This window comes from Carassius gibelio, chromosome A8 (assembly GCF_023724105.1).
Source record: "Carassius gibelio isolate Cgi1373 ecotype wild population from Czech Republic chromosome A8, carGib1.2-hapl.c, whole genome shotgun sequence".
NCBI classification, from domain to species: Eukaryota; Metazoa; Chordata; class Actinopteri; order Cypriniformes; family Cyprinidae; genus Carassius; species Carassius gibelio.
This window is the reverse complement of record NC_068378.1, coordinates 7094980-7113076: the sequence shown is the minus strand read 5'-3', so window position 1 is coordinate 7113076 and position 18097 is coordinate 7094980. Positions and strand designations below refer to the sequence as shown.

The 18097-nt window shown below is 41.3% G+C and overlaps 2 protein-coding genes across 5 annotated transcripts in view; both read left to right on the top strand.

Moving 5' to 3' along the window:
• LOC128018282 (fibroblast growth factor receptor 1-A) overlaps positions 1-18097 on the top strand; it is an 88987-nt gene that overhangs the window by 993 nt on the left and 69897 nt on the right. The window lies entirely within an intron of this gene.
• Positions 1-18097, top strand: part of ankrd39 (ankyrin repeat domain 39) — a 51303-nt gene that overhangs the window by 2976 nt on the left and 30230 nt on the right. The gene's annotated exons all lie outside the window — the stretch shown is intronic.

Genomic DNA, 18097 nt, shown 5'->3' with positions numbered 1-18097 from the left:
AAAGTGCAATTAACATTCATTATGGTACATACACTATTCTAGCAACAATCAAGTGTTCTTGTCCCCGAGTAATATCTGCATAGATCTGATTCTGAAAGGGAACACATAAATTAGCCATCCATATTCAAGTAAAGAGAAGTCTCTGGTTGGTGGAACTGGAAATGACTTCGGTTCAGGTTTTCACAGCACCTCTCCTGTTTCTTTGTCTTCATGAACTGCCCTGAAATACAACTCAAACGGTTATAGATGTTTGCTGGCTGTGTTTTGTATTAACAAATGTGATGTTTATGCTTTTAAAATGCTGTTGCTGGAACATTAGCCAGTTGCTACCAAAATACAATGTTGTGAAAAGTTTTGCGTTTGCTGGGAAGTGTTCTAATGCATGTGTGATAATTCAAACTATTCATTCATTATAGTACATATACAGTACATTTGACCGAAGGTGTGACTGTGATGTCTGACAAAGGAGACGTAAAGCATATTTTTCCTTAACATCACTTAGAAATGCAAGAAATAGACAACTCATACCGTGCAAAAGCTGTCACTGGGGCGGTACCCTTTCAAAAGGCATACCTTTGTACCTAAAGAGTTCATATAGCACCTTAAAAGTACATATTAGTTTGTACTTTTGAAAAAAAGTTTGGAAGAGAAAAGGTAATGGAAAAAATCAAGAATGAGAAAGAACAGGAAAGAGTTCATCAGCCTGGCCGTAATAGCGGGAGTGGGCGGTCAGAAAATTTGGCGGGAGGCCCGCAGGGAACGGTGGTGTGTAGTAGAAATGGAGTCAACACAAGAAGTGGAGAAGAAAATTAAAGCTGCTATTTACTTGACAAAATCAAGGCAAGTCAGAAATCTGGAAACAATTCTAATCTGTCACTGAATAAAGGGAAAGAGTGATTTCCTTTTCTATGCGTTTGACCAATAACAAATTACACTTAATTATGTTCCTGTAAATTAACAGGAAATTACTGGCAGCAGGGTTACCATTATTTTCCTGTTATTTTAACAGTTAATTCCTGTTAATGTTTTTTTTTTTTTTTTTACAGTGCACTCCCCGTAATGTTTTTCAACAGGAATTTACTGTGAATCAGAAAAAAAAAAACAGGAAACAACTGGCAGCAGTGTTACCATTATTTTCCTGTTAAATTACCATTTATTTGATCTCCATTAAATATTTTAATTAATTTTAGCATAGTAACGTGTACCACTGATTGTTATAGACATATTCTAGCTTGAGTTGATACAAGAACAGGAATAATCCATTTTAATTGTAATACAAACACTGAAAGGTAAATACTTACAAATGTCGGCACACATGGATCAGACCAACCACAGAAATATATTGTATATCATGTTCATTGCTGACATCTGTGGTCGCTGGATGGAAAATAACAACTACGTCTGTCTTAAAATAGCAAAGACACTTGTGTTTGGCTTTGCGCTGCGTCGGGGCAAGATAGGGCCCTAAACCTCAACATTTAATGTTCCATGAACTGCTAAATTTCAACTAAAAAGACTCAGACCAAGGATATACACTGTGACTCCCGGTCACATAAAAATGTTACACATAGGCTCAGATTAATCACAAACAAATCTCATTTTCTCTTGTTCTTGCTTTAAAAAGTAGCAAATACATTTGTAAACCCAAATACATAGTTCATTATAACACAATGCTGAACCTCAACACTTTATGTAAACCACTAAAATTAAGCATTTTTGAATGCATTCAAGCCAATACTTAACACTTAATGGAACTATTCATCAATAAAGAGCAATAAACAAAAACACAGTCACTGCTTAGACCACTAACCATTGTCTCAAAGCACACAATGAGGATCCTTTGCAAAGTCTTGGGTCTGTATATGAGAGAGAGAGAGAGAGAGAGAGAGAGAGAGAGAGAGAGATATGAGTTCCATAATTTCACATTTTTAATCCAAAATTATATCACATGGCTTGACCTAACAAAAGCTCATTTTAGAAACAGAGAACAAAACAGACAGAATAACATAAAATAATAGAAAGTGTGATGAGTACAATTTATTGATCTTTGAAAGAACAAAAAAAAAGAATGGCAAAAGAGCATGGAAGAGGAGTTCAGCATTCTATCTTTGAAAGGCAGTTGGGAATGAACATTAGAATGAATTTCCCCAGCCTCCTGGGTCATTGCTGTTTGAACAGGTGCAATGTACAAGTGCTGGTCATATAACTATAATATCATCAAAAAGTTGATTTATTTTACTAATTCCATTCAAAAAGTGAAACTTGTATATTATATGAATTCATTACACACAGACTGATATATTTCAAATGTTTATTTCTTTTTATTTTGATTATAACTGACAACTAAGGAAAATCCCAAATTCAGGCTTAACTGGTTCCTGACATTAGAAGTCCATGGTGGAAACTGAGTGACGACCGAACGAGGTTTGTCTGGATGGACGAGGGAGCCCAGAGGATCCCAGAGATCCTTGGGCAGATGGGCCTCAGTGGAGCCAAAGGGATGCAGAGCCAGTGCAGTGCCAGCTGACAGGCTGAGGTGGAGACATGGGTCTGGAGGGCCAAAGTGCAGCAGAGGACTTCGCGCAATACTGAGTTGGTGGAAGGGAAGCCTCTTCAGGGCCTGACGGGAGATCGGGAGCCTCTTTGGGGCCTAATGGGAGATCGGGAGCCTCTTTGGGGCCTAACAGGAGATTGGGAGCCTCTTCTGTGCTTAACTGGGGATCGGGAGCCCACCATGGGCCTAACCGGGGATATATCATAGGAAGATCTATGGACGGGACCAGAGCCTCTTGATGTATTTGTTGGTTGCTGTCAGAAGAGTCATCTACCGGATCCCCAAACACTTCTCTAAAATGGATAATGAAATTTTGTAATGAAGAGGTGATCGCAGTATCTTGAAACCATAGCATTTCAGCCTATCTTAATGCGGCTCCAGATGATAAATGAAATCTTGGATCTTTCCATGGGATATTGGGGAGCGTGTTGTTCGAGAGCGAGTGAACATTGTAGCAGAAACCTATTGCAATGTCCCGCCCGGCCTGAGAAGAGCGCTGGTCGAGAGACGGTGTCCGTGACATACACCAGCGTGGGGGCGGGGTTTGCGGAAGCACTGTCTTTGCGCTGTGTTGGATTCATAGTGGTTTGCGTCAAGTCTTCTGTCAGGACATAGACGAGAGCCAGAGGTAACTGAATCCAAGCACAGTTCTTTATTTACAAGATAGTGAGAGTCGGGTAAGTAGACAGTGTTTTTCAGGTGCAGGTTCGTTGCAGATCACACAGTGCGAAGTGAAGGAAGGTGAGTAAGTCGTTTACAGAGTTGTCAATGCCACTCAATCACAGTTCGCTAACCCTTTTCTCTTTCACAGATCACTCTAAGAACCGGAGGATATCAGGCAAACACAGGAGACTCGGGGAATCGCTGGATTTCAGGCCACAGGGCAGTGCTCAGGAATCCTGGAGAGAGTAGAATAATGACACAGAGGTTAGTGTTTAAAAGGTAAGTATACTTTATGTCAAAGGATCTGTGGTGCTATCGGATGATAGCAAGATAGCATTCGATGGTCCGTTCCTGTTGGAGGCTTGACCCTGAACTGGGGCTGTGGTGAGTGATTTATAGTCCTTTTGATGAGGTCGCTGATAGTGAACATGTGTGGGCGATTAGAACTTGACTGGTTCCTGACACAGTTAATGGGCTTTAGTTAGGGGAACCCAAGACTATAAACTATCCCTCCCAATCGCTTCGCACACGTCCCAGAAAAAAATCTAAACCACGTCTCGGCACAGTAACCTCGGCAAGATGCTCAGCAGCACTCGCATACAAAATTCCCCTCTAACAACATACCTTTATTGATTGCCTTAGAAATACAGCACAGGTGTTTGTCTTTTTCCCCCAATGAGACACAAGGCACAAGGCTTAACTCTACATTTCCCTGCGACCTTGATGGACTCAACTCAACATCAGAAATCTGACCTAGCTGACAACGCTGAAAAAGCGTCACTGAAACTGGAGGAAGGTGTATTCCATAACTCTAACATTAGAGACTGCGTTCAATGTTCAGGCTACCAATAACTGACCCGACAATACATCATTTTGACATGGTTCTACCAAGCCCACACAATCCTTTCTATCAGGCCGAACATGTGTGGATGCCTCAATCACCACCTCTGACTGTGCTGGTATTATTTTTTGTTTTCCCTGTGGCCAGTAAATAGCACTTATCCGTCCTCGGATCCAGCAAGCATTTGGTTCACACCTTAACTTGTACTTCACTTTCTACCCCTAAACAACCATCTACAGACTGTGTCAGCACAATCCTCCCATAGTCTTTAATTACATTAATTTCAATAAATCCTGGATATGATGACCCATTCAAGTCTTTGACAATAAGCACTCCCCTTTTTGTTATTACTTTGCCGCATATAATTAAATCCACCTCAGTGTACCCAATATATGGAATAACTAAACCATTCGCAGCTACCAAATTAAACCATTGAATAGGTGGATAATCAGTGCCAAAAAGGGTGTCGGTGAGGGAGAACACGTTAACAGAGATAACAAGAGGGGCAGAGAACACACCTGAGAGCCACCAAAACAGAAAGCCATGTGCTCCAGGACAACAAAAAGCCTCAGACCCCACCGAAATCATGACCGTACCCCCTCCACCAAGGAGCGCCACCAGGCGACTTAAGGGAGGGGCTTACCATGTCTCCAGCAGAAGTCATCAATCAGCGACCAATCCAGAATATCCCGAGGCGATACCCAACTCCTCTCCTCCAGACCGTAGCCCTCCCAGTCCACCTGGTATTGGAAACTCCTACCATGATGACGAAGATTACCAAGGTCCTTAATCCGGTTGCGATATGGCTCAAGTTGGCTCCCTCTCTTGGTCGGGTGCACCCTGTTTTTCATGAGCTGTCTCCTTCGTAGAGGGGAATTTGGGTAAGGGCACAAAATGAACCATCTTAGATTATCAATCGACCACTGTGAGAATAACAGTGTAACCTCTCGAAAGGAGTAAACCAGAGATTAAATCTAAGGCATTATGTGACCAGGGATGAGAAGGAATGGGCAGGAGTTGAAGTAGACCAATGGAGGGACAGTTAGAGACCTTGTTTTGGGGACAAACGGAGCAAGCTAATACAAACTGCCTGTCATCCTGGCCCATAGAGGGCCACCAAAATCGTTGGCGACAGGTGATCCTAGACTCATGATCCCACTGAAAGACCTCAGGGCGTAGCCCTGCTGTCATGAACAACCGACCTGCCGGACATTTGACTGGTATTTCCTCCCCTCGTCTGGCCTCCTCCACTCGCCGCTCAAAGTCCCAGGAGAGAACCTCTACCACCACTCCCTCAGTGAGTATAGTCTCAGCAGGGGCCTGCTCTCCTGATTGCTCGAACTGACGAGATAGAGTATCGGCATTGAGTTAAAGCGATCAAAAAATGAGCCTGGCGCGGACTCAGCCATCTAGACCCACTACCAGTGACGCCACTCGCACAAGGCCAACCTCATCGCCAGCAGCTCACGGTTGCCAATGTCGTAATTTCATTCTGCAGGTTTAAGGCAACTTGAAAAATATGCACAGGGGTGGAACTTCTCATCCCTACAGGAACGCTGTAAAAAGACTGCACCTTCCCCAATTTCAGATGCATCCACCTCAACAATGAATTGCCGTTCGGGATCTGGAAAGGAGAGAACAGGAGCAGAGATAAATCGGCACTTTAAATTATCAAAGGCCTCCTGAACCTGAGCGCTCCAGGTGAACGCTAGCTTGATGGAGGTGAGTGCCGTTAAGGGTGCAGCTACCTGGCCAAAATTCCTGATGAATCACCGGTAAAAGTTGGCAAAGCCCAAGAAACGCTACAGACCCTTCCTGGAGTTGGGGACTGGCCACTTGGTGACAGCCTTGACCTTGGCCTGATCCAGCTTAATCTCCCCCGCGGAGACTATAAAGCCCAGGAATGAGACAGACTTGGCGTGGAACTCGCACTTCTCCACTTTGACATAAAACTGGTTCTCCAGCAGCTGTTGGAGGACCTGGCGCACGTGCTGAGTGTGCATCTGAAGAGATGGAGAAATACACAAAGACAAATCGCTTAATCATGTCTCCCAACATGCTATTGACCTTGCCCTGGGAGACAGCAGGAGCATTAGTAAGCCCAAACGTAAGGACCAGGTATTCATAATGTCTCGTGGGGGTATTGAAGGCTATCTACTACTCTTCACCCTCAGGAATGTGGATGAGTTGATAGGTGTTGCAGAGGTCTAACTTAGTGAAGACCTTGGCTTCCTGCAAAATTTCAAAGGCAGATGACATTAACATCAAGGGGTACCTGTTCTTTGTAGTAATGTCATTAAACCCTTGGTAATCAATGCAAGGACACAGAGAGCTATCCTTCTTCTTGATAAAGAAGAACCCAGCGCCGGCAGGGGAAGACAAGTGGTGAATGAGACCGGCTTTTAAGGATTCTCGAATGTATGTGACCATAGCCTCTCGTTCAGGACCTGACTGGGAAAATAGGTGACCCCCGGGTGGAGAAGTGCCTGGGAGGAGCTTGATGGCACAATCGAATGGCCGGTGAGGAGGCAGCGAGGTGGCACGGGACTTGCTGAAAACCAGCCACAGATCACAGTACTTCCCCGGGACCCCAGTGACGTCAGCAGCCTCAACCTGCAACACAGGAGACACAGACAAAGGAGGAGAGGTAGCACCAGGGCAACATGCATGATCCGATTGACTCCAAGACACAATCTGACTGCGGGACCAATCCACTTGAGGGCTGTGCTGAGCCCAGCAAGGGTGCCCGAGAACAAGACTAACATGAGGGGACTCCAGGAGGAACAACACAACCCACTCACGAGGGGTGGTGTGGGAGATAGTGGCTACAGGCTGACCAGAGAGGCCCCAGACAGTGACAGGAGAAGAAAAAGGGATGGCAGGAATGCCCCAGCCCTTAGCAGTGCTGTAGTCCAGGAAGCTGGCTTCGGCGCCAGAATCAATAAGGGCATTGCAGAAGTGGGCGGAGGCTTGGTACATGATGGTGGCAGAGAGCTGGGTACATGACTTAGGGGAGATAAGAGGAGAAGCACCCACCAGGACTCCCTGGTTGACTAGTGGGCCGTGCACACAAGCACACAACCTCAATGAATACAAACAAGGCTTTTATTCTTTTATAATAAACAATTCATATTAAAACCTCAAAAGGGCAAAACAGCATGTTAAGATGGATGTCACATATAGTTAAAAGTGCATTTGACAAATCACAAGTTACAACAAAAAAAAAAAAAGCAATGAACAAGCAGAAAAGTATTCAGCAGGGTTTCATAACCTTAAAATTAGTTAATGTGGCATTATACATAATTCCATTACACAGCAAACACCAAAAGGTACAAAAATCCATAAGTGCATCAGTTAAATCAGACATTTTAAATTCAATACACAACATAAGATCAGTCAATATGTGCCAAAACCATTCTGGCTAGCTACTAGCCGTTGTCAATATAAAACAATGGCACATGAAAGATAACCTGCCCCAGGCCCTGTACACACACACACACACACACACACACTCACGATTACAATCACACATACAGTACAAGTATATATATATATATATATATATATATATATATATATATATATATATATATATATATATATATGTACATACAAACCCGAAATAAAAACACAATGCAATGATGTGAAAATTTCAAATTTCAATATTTGATTACGAATACAACATACAGTAGATGACATATCAAATGTTTAGGCCCAATCCCAATTCTATTTTATACCCCTTCCCCTAAAGTTTTTCTTTCTTTCTATTTTCCTGCATGGTCTGGAGTTAGTTATTTTGAGCACCTTGAAGAAACTGCGCAGTGAGATGGCATCTCACGAGGAGACGCCGTCGTTGTCACTGCGAAATGGTTTCAGGTGTGTACCCGAGGACGGCGTCTCGGTGGAAGACGTTCTCGTTTCCACTGGGGAAGAAGTCGGACATGAAAATATTGTGTCCGCCTCTCGTATGAACAAGGCTGTAGTGGTTTTTTTGAAGGATCACAGCCTTGTTAATCGTGTGATCGAAACTGGTCTTGTTATAAATGAAAACCTTGTTCAGTTTACCCCTTTGTATGCCCCGTCTGCTAAAATTACTGTATCTAACGTTCCGCCTTTTATTCCCGATGATGCACTGGAGCGAGAATTGGCACGTTTCGGCAAATTTGCGAGTGGTTTTAAGACAATCCCTTTGGGTTGTAAACACCCGTCCTTGAAACACGTTAAGTCTTTTAGAAGACAAGTGTTTATGTTTTTGGCTTCTCCAGAAAATTCAATGGATGTGTCTTTTCGCATGCGACATAACGGGAGAACCTATATGGTATATGCATCAACTAGGCATTTACGATGCTATGAATGCGGTGACATTGGCCATAAAAAATTTACATGCCCACACCGAGAGCAAGCAGTGGAGAGCGGGCATGGTGTCTCAGGTGAGGGAAGTGTGTCGGAGATTTCAGTTCAGGCGGAGGGATCCACACCATGTATGCCGGTGAGTAATGATGATGCGGCGCCGTCCGCCACAAAAACTGTAGAGAAAGTTGCTATTATTTCCGATGGCAGAGATATTGATGTAAATGTAAGCCAAAAGGTTAAATGTATCAGGAATGATGTGCAGAACATTAGAGGTGATGAACAACCAGAAAATAATGTGATGCAGGCAGGACCCAGTTCCAGTAGTTGTGTGGAGGATGGTTGTATGCAGGCGAGTCAGAAAGTTTTGTGTTCCAGTAATGATGCAAGTGTAATCGATGACGTATCAGATGACAATGGTTCTATTGATTTTGATTGTGATTCACAAGCAGGTTCTGTGTGTGGACCTGAAGGCACTTCTCAAGATATGAATAAAGAATAAAGATTTTTTTCCTGATGTGGAAAAATTTGAGAGATCTGTGGCCTTTCTTTATAAAAATGTAAGTCATGATCTGTTGAGTGAAAAGAAACGGTTTCGGTTAAAAAAACACATTACTTCTATTAGAAAATGCAGAAAGGTGGATAAAAAGAGAAAATTAGGAGCTTTTTTGTAAACCATGCATCACGCGGTGTTCCTTTTTTGCTGCTCTTTTCTGTTCTGTCTCTATCCCTTTGTTACTTTATATATGGATTCATTGAGGGTGGGATCACTAAATATTAATGGAGGGAGGGATAGGCATAAAAGAGCCTTGGTGTCTGAAATAATGCATCAAAAAAAGTTAAATATTGTTCTGTTACAAGAAACCCATAGCGATGTTGATAATGAAGTCGAGTGGGGAATGTGGTGGAAGGGTCATTATATCCTTAGTCATGGCACAAATCTGAGTGCGGGTATTGCTTTTCTTTTTATGCCAGACAAAAGGATTAGCATTGTGAAAACAGAAGAATTTGTAAAAGGCCATCTTGCTCTTGTCAAAGTTGTTATTGAAGGGGTCATTTTTTACTTCATAAATGTTTATGCACCAAACCTGGGACATGAAAGAATTATTTTCTTTAATATATTGAGTAATGTTTTAAAACAAGATTTTAGTGATGGAAATATTATTATTGGTGGAGACTGGAATTGCACGGAAAAGTTTACTGTTGACCGTGTAAATGAGGAGCCTCATATGCCTTCTTCTATTTCTTTGTCAAAATTAATGAAGGAAGCTGAATTGTTGGATATGTGGAGAATTAAACACCCAGCAGAGAGACAATATACCTGGGTTAAAATGTCTGACAATCGAGTCAGTGCTGCCAGATTAGACAGAATCTATGTTTCAGAGTCTTTTAATAATAGAATCATTGATTGTTGTATTTGTCCTTTGGGATTTTCTGATCACCACTTGGTGTTTATTTCAGTTAATATGGTACACTCTCCAAGAAAATCCTCATATTGGCATTTCAATTCTAAATTATTGCAAGATGTATCTTTTTGTGAATACTTTGTTACTTTTTGGAATCAATGGAGAACTAAAAAGGCAGATTTTGAAAATTTAAAGCAGTGGTGGGAAATTGGCAAAATTCATATTAGAACATATTGTCAACAATATACTGCGTATTCTACTGTCATAGAAAGAGAAACAGTTAAAAGACTTGAAAAAGACATAGATTCTATAGAAACTGTTGCATTACAAAGAAATGATCAAACTATGATAAATAATTTGCAGCAGAAGAAGTCACAGTTAAGTTCTTTATTGAATGAAAGGGTGAAGGCAGCATTGGTAAGGGCACGGTTTACATCATTTGCTGAAATGGATGCCTCAAGTACTTTCTTTTTTAATCTGGAAAGATCAGTGGCACAGCACAAACAAATGACATGCTTGAGCCTTCCTGATGGGAAAATAACCAACAATATTACAGAAATGCGTCGTCATGCTGTTGATTTTTATTCTTGTCTATATAAGGCTGATGAATGTGATTCTGATTGTTCTGCACAGCTGTGTCAAGATCTGCCAAAAATAGACTGTAAATCCAAGACTGCTTTGGAAGCTAGAATTTCTTTTCACGAACTCAGTGATGCTGTTGGACAGTTAAAACCTTGTCGTTCTCCTGGCATTGATGGACTGACCTCTGAATTTTATAAACATTTTTGGGAATGTATTGGTATGGAGTATTTTGTGAGAGTTATAGAGATGGGTTTTTACCAACTTCATGTCAACGTGCTGTATTGTCTCTTTTACCAAAAAAGGGGGATTTAACTCTCCTAAAAAACTGGAGACCTGTCGCCTTGTTACCAACAGAATACAAGCTTCTATCTAGATTTATTGCTAACAGACTCAAGAAGTATCTACATTTTATAATCCACCAAGACCAAACCTACTGTGTCCCAAAACGATCAATAATGGATAATCTTTTCCTGGTGAGAGATGTCTTGGATATTTGTAAAACATATAATGAAGAGATTGGAGTATTAACATTAGATCAAGAAAAAGCATTTGATCGTGTAGACCATAACTACCTCTTTAATTTACTTGAAAGTTTTGGTTTTGGTAAAAAATTTATAAAATGGATACAACTTTTATATACTGGAGCTTCTTGTATGGTTAAGCTGGGTGGTGGCTTAAGCAGGCCCATTTCAGTTTCAAGAGGTATCAGACAAGGCTGTCCCTTATCAGGGCAATTGTACAGTATTGCAATTGAACCTTTTCTCCTTCACATACGAAAAGCTTTAACTGGCTTTTCAATACCTACTATGCCTCAGGTTTCAAGAATTATGGTTACTGCTTATGCTGATGATGTCACAATTTTTGTCAATGATCAAAATGATATTGATGTTTTAATTAAGACAATTGACATGTATGAAAAGGCATCATCGGCCAAAGTAAACTGGGAAAAGACTGAAGCCTTTTGGGCAGGTTATAGAGGTTTAAAAAGGTTTCCAAAACTACCCTGTAATTTAAACTGGAACACAAGGGGACTAAAAATTTTGGGTGTGTTTTTGGGATATGAGGAGTATCAAAAACAGAATTGGGAAGGAGTATTGGAGAGAGTGTGCAATCGACTGTCGAAATGGAGATGGCTGTTGCCACAGATGTCTTATAGGGGGAGAGTATTAGTGGCTAATAATTTAGTTGCTTCTGCTTTGTGGCACAGATTTATTGTGCTACAGCCACCTGCTGGATTAATTCAAGAAATCCAAAGGAAACTAGTGACATTCTTCTGGTCTGGACAGCATTGGGTTCGTTCAGCTATTCTTTTTTTGCCAGTTCAAGAAGGGGGGCAAAGTCTTGTGGACATCAAATCTAGACTTCTGGCATTTCGCCTGCAAGCTGCTCAAAGACTACTTTACACCAATGATATTGCTTGGCTAAATACAGCAGTTGCATTGTTAAAAAAGGCAGGAAATATGGCAATTCATAGACACTTGTTCCTAATGGACTTAAATGAGACAATTTTAATAGATCTGACCCCCTTCTACAGGTCTATGATGGAAGCTTGGAAAGTATTTTCTGTGTCAAGATCAGTTGAAATGAGTGCAGGTCATTGGCTTTTTGAAGAACCGTTGTTTTTTAATTCATTTTTGCCCTCTAGACAATTATGCTCCGCCAATGTGACATCACGACTGATAACAGCTGGATGTGTGAAATTGGGCCATCTTCTAAGTATCAGTGTAGACAATCTGAGTGAGAGAACTGGGATAAAATCTACTCGATTTTTGAAACAGCTCACTGACGGAATGCTTGGAGAACTGAATTTTGATCAACGATCATTCATTAAGAATTCTAATCATATTAATGAATGGAAAACTGGATCTGAATATATTTTTCCAACCTTAATGGTAACTGCTAATTCAGGACAATGGCAGGAGGAGGAAAACCTTATATTGTCTTTCAATACTCCTAAACTGGGCAGTTTTGAGTAGAGCCCGACCGATATATCGGCCGGCCGATATTATCGGCCGATATGAGCTAATTGCATTTAAATCGGCATCGGCGTTTATAACGGCCGATGGAACATGAGAAACGGAGTCTCATGCTTCACTCATGTTATGAGTGTTGCATAGTTTGCCCACCAGAGGGCGGTCTGCAACTCCAGAGATTCACTACAGAAATTCACTACAGAAGAAAGCGATCAGCCACCCAGGTGAGTCTGTCGTTCCTCATGTGAAATGACTGTAGATTTAGTTCATACAATGTATATAAAAACGGTGTGGTAATTCTAGCTAACGGTCCTATCATCACTTCTAAATATTCTGCAACGTCACTTAGAGCCGCTAATGCATTGCTATATTAGATTAGCCACAAAGCTAATACCATGTTTATCAGTGGAAGAGCGCGAACGTTAATAAGAGGTCAAACTATAACGTTAGCATTTAACTTATTCTTATTCTATTGCGGTGCGTTTCCCACATAATGACCGCGTAATGGGCCTTTCACACAGGACGGGGTATGCACGGTGCTTGCCCGCTGGGTTTAGCGTTGCCCTTCAGATACAACGCGATTTGCGGCTGCGCTGCGCTATGGCGTTGGCGGAGTTTTAAAAACTTTTAGCGGGAGCTCTTTCATAGTCTGTTGTTCCTCCTTTCGGTCAGCAGCAAACATGTATCTGTCCCGTTGTAAGAAGCGAGCGTTAGCGCTAGTCCTGTTGATGAGAATTAAGAGAGAAGCAAGGAAGAAGAGGCTACCCTCAGGTCCAGAGCACAATTTGGTGAATTCAGGCTGGTTACGTTACTCTAACGCTAATATAGCTTCATTTTTAGCAGGCCCCTTAAATGCTTGCTATTAACTTGTTTGAAGGTGGTTCTTCTCCAAATTGACAGCGGTGTGTTCATGACACTAACGTTAACCATTCAACTTCGAATTGATTCCGTAATCTTCCGGTAACATTAGGCTAACTTTACGTTCGCCAGCGCATAACGATGTTTTGATTCAGACTGCACAAAGAGAAGAGGAGAATATATACGGGTCCGTTGTGAATGTGTCTGTGAGAGCAAATATAGTGTAGTTACAGTAACTACAGTAGGTGCGTCAGAAATGATTAAACCAGAGGGGACATGTAACTAAATGTGAGCTGAACACGCGCTTTTTTTTTTTTTTTTTTTTTTTTACATATCGTTTCAAAGCAGCTTTACAGACATAACAGGAAAATGTTGAAATAATATAGTTAAATATAAGTAGGTAATACCTATTGCTTGACAAATAAAAAAATATATATGTATATTTTTCTCATTTTTGCCTATGTAGGAGATCCCTGTTTATTATTATTATAATTCTAATGATGACACGAGTAATGATACATGGTGATATTATTAATACACATGCTTATTCTTTCTCTGTCTCTCTTTCTGCCCTACAGATGGCTGAAAAAGGTGAATGCTGTAGCAGCAAAGTGTGGGACTACTTCTGCAAATACTTTAACTTTAGTATTATAATTTATTTACATTACACACACAGACTGTTAAAACCAGCTTCAACTGGAAGAAAGTAAAAGTGTTAAATGTTTAAAACCAGACTGTTTTTTGATCATTAAAAAATATATACTTTTGATGTGCAATTGTTTAGTCATTGAGACTGTAATCTAAGGCTTTTTTTTTTTTTTTTTTACATAAATCCCTTCTGGAAAATGGTTTATACAGCCCACATACATAGAACAGGCAGATATTTTGCTATTGAATGTTGTGTAAGTGCAGTTTATAGGAAATGGGTCTAATATCCAGTTTATTTTCAAAATCAAAATATCGGCTTATAAATCGGCTCTTTTCCAGTTAATATCGGCATCGGCATCGGCCCCCAAAAATCCATATCGGTCGGGCTCTAGTTTTGAGTCTGCTGAGAAGACGGCATTATATGTGACTTGTGTCAAAGTAACCAATGCACAATTTTTGTCTGGAGTGATTTCATCTAGATGGACTGAATTTTTTAGAGATAATGCCTCCCCCAAAGGCTGTTGGCGGTCATTGTATAAACGCCCAATTGACAAACGAACAGGCGATTTGCAATGGAGAATAGTTCATGGCGCAATAGCAACGAATAGACATGTGGTGCACCTCAATCCAAATACAACAGAGGGATGTCCTTTTTGTTCTGAAAGTGAAACTGTTTTTCATTTGTTTGTGCAATGTGCACGGCTGGGAAATTTGTTCACTGTCTTAACCCAATGGGCATCAGCCATAGGTGAAGATTTTTCTTATCACCTGTTTATATGTGGACCAAAATATTCAGTTAGTCATAAAAACGCTTTGGTTTTATTAAATTATGTGTTTGGTATTGCCAAGTTGGCTATTTGGAAAACAAGGAAAAATAAGATGTTGGGCAAAGACAGTTTAGATCCCTTGTTCATGTTTATGGGGTTGGTGAAATCAAGACTTAAGATTGAATATGCATACTATAAACTTGTAGGGTGCTTGCCAATGTTTGTAAATATATGGGCTGTAAATGAGGTACTATGCACAGTTAATGAAAATGATGATTTAGTGGTCAGTTTTTAACTATTTTGTTGTGATCGGCTAAATGTTTCAATTGTGATTTATGACAATTGTGTTTTACCTATATGGTATAAATAAAGGAATTTAATCCTCTCTCTCTCTCGAATAGGCAATATTTGAGAAAATGGTTTAGCGATTTCTAATTATTGGGGGGATTAGTCTATGGCAGTTATTGCCCTGATCAGACATATGCTGTAACACTATCATGCAGTCTGTAATGATATGACGCTAGCAAATATCAGCGAATTTTTGCAAACATTTCTTTGAGTAACATGACCGTTAATATGAACTCACAAATGAATGTAACATAAAACAAATAATTACTTTTCGTTAAAATCTTTATGCCAAAAAAGCTTACATTTATGTGTCTTTTTGTTCGCTATAGCAGCCATATTGCCGATATTATTCATACCCCTTCGTTTGAAGTGTGGTCCCGAAAAATCTTCGTTTGAAGGACTATCTGGCCCTTCCCCTTCCCCTACCTCTCCAACCAAAAGAGAATCGAGACAGGGGAAGGGCTAAGGGGTAGAATTGGGCCTTAAACTGAGAAAATGTATCATTTTAAGGGAAAAATAAGTTGATGTTAAATTTCATGGCATCAACACATCTAAAAGAAATTGGGACAAGGCCATGTTTACCACTGTGTGGCATCCCCTCTCCTTTTTATAACAGTCTGCAAATGTCCAGGGACTGTCTTAGGTCTTCTTTGTCACATCTTCCTTCCTTATGATGCGCCAAATGTTTTCTATGGGTGAAAGATCTGGACTGCAGGCTGGCCATTACAGTACCCGGATCCTTCTTCTACGCAGCCATGATGTTGGAATTGATGCAGTATTCGGTCTGGCATTGTCATGTTGGAAAATGCAAGGTCTTCCCTGAAAGAGACGACGTCTGGATGGGAGCATTTGCTGTTCTAGAACTTAAATATACTGTACCTTTCAGCATTGATGGTGCCTTTCCAGTATCGTAAGCTACCCATGCCATAGGCACTCATGCAACCTCATACCAGGTTGCATGAGTGCGTGCTTCTGAACTGAGCGCTGATAACAACTTGGGTTGTCCTTGTCCTCTTTAGTCCAGATGACATGGCGTCAGTTTTCCAAAAAGAGCTTTACATTTTGATTCATCTGACCACAGAAAAGTTTTCCATTTTAAATATGCCTTGGCCCAGAGAAAACGTCTGCCCTTATTGATCATTTTTAGATATGGCTTCTTTTTTGACCTGTAGAGAGTCTTAGCCGGTGAATGGCATGGTGGATTGTGGATTGTGTTCACCGACAATGTTTTCTTGAAGTATTCCTGAGCCCATGTTGTGATTTCCATTACAGTATCATTCCTGTATGTGATGCAGTGTCGTCTAAGGGCCAAAGATCACGGGCATCCAGTATGGTTTTCCAGCCTTGACCCTTATGCACAGAGATTGTTCCAGATTCTCTGAATCTTTGGATGATAATCTGCACTGTGGATGCTGATAACTTCAAACTATTCAATTCTTCTCTGAGAATCTCCTTTCTGATATTGATCCACTATTTTTCGCTGCAGCACTGGGGGAATTGGTGATCCTGTGCCCATCTTGACTTTACCAACTGACCTTATAAGTTGCAAATTGGTCCTCCATCTGTCCAGCTATTGTGAATGTATATATTGTTTTTTATTTATTATGTTTAAATTACATCTAATCTAATTTTCTAATTTTAAATTCTATATTTTCAGAGTTCTCTGTGTTTATTTATTTAATGGTAAAGTTATTTCCTAGTTAATCGTTTGTTGCATGTATGCAGTAGGCCTAGCCTGCATTTAAAAACTGAGGTGCCACCAGTTGCGGTTCTCTTTCAAGCATTAATTTCGGTGTCTCACTATGGGATACGCCCCTTCCGCTTATTCCTCAGAAGCCCAATTCCATTACGCCAGCCCCAATTGGCTGGCAGAAATGACGTTGCGTCAGGGAGTGGCTCCCTCCTCTCTGTAAAAAAGGAGCGGCGCAACGTCATTATGACATTCAAAAATCTCTTCTCGCTTCACACCAGAAGCCTACCCAACTCTGATAGCTATCAACTAGTCTCCACGCTGGTTGCTGGCTAATCATTCTGGTACTGTGCGTATAGACTATCCGTTGGCCACCACGCTGCTTTCACCTACCCCTCGATCGGCATTCCAGCTCATTGTCAGGGTCATTCAGTACCGCGACTATGGCTGCAGCAATGCAGACTAACGTAGCTAGCGAGGGAGATCCGCGGCTTTGCTCATGCGGGAACAAGATCTCATGCAAAGACACACACCAGATCTGCTCTGCATGTCTTGGGCTGAAACATGCTCACATGGCGGTCGATAGCCCCGTTCCTGTGAGCACTGCGCGCGTTTCACAATGAAGAGCCTCCGTCGCAGGTTAGCATGTCAAGCTAGCTTGTCTGGCCATGTTCCCCTCATATCAGCTAGTCCCACTCCGGTTCCCGCCCCTAAGGTACCTATTCCTGTAGAGCTGCATACTGTGGCAACTTTATTGTGGGGTGAACAACGGGATGTATGCGCCCCTCTGCCCTGTGTCCTCAGCACGAATGAGGAAGAGGAGGGCGCATATGATTATGAGGAAGAGGGGCAATCAGATTTCCTTCTCTCTGAAGAGGAGGAGGATTTCGAGGACCCCCCCCCCGCGCAACTGGTACAACACCTTGTTAAGGCGGGATCCATGCAGGAGGCGGGTGTGGCACCATCCTCTCCGCATCTAAGTGTGGATCTGCAAGACGTGTGCAAACCTGTTGCGGAGAAACTCAACATTCAGTGGCCGACCGTAGTAGCCGAGAATATTTGTATCCATTTGAAAATTGCTCATGAGAAATGTTATGTTTATATAACCCCCCACCCCCACCCAAATGTTAGAGGAAATTTACACCAAAGATCAGGAAGGGCATCCAGTATAAAACCGGATACTTCTGTTGTGGCGAGTAATGAAAGCAGCTGAAGAGAGAAAAACTTTGAAAGAACAAACATTTACATGAGCCAAGTAGGGCTGGGATAAACGATTATTTTTTAAATGATTAATACAGCGATTATTTTTTCGATGCATCGATTAATCTAACGATAAATTTTTTCAGACCGATTTGATTTCAATTATCTCCCCATTAATTGACTACTAACAATTTTTACATGTTGATTTACATATCTG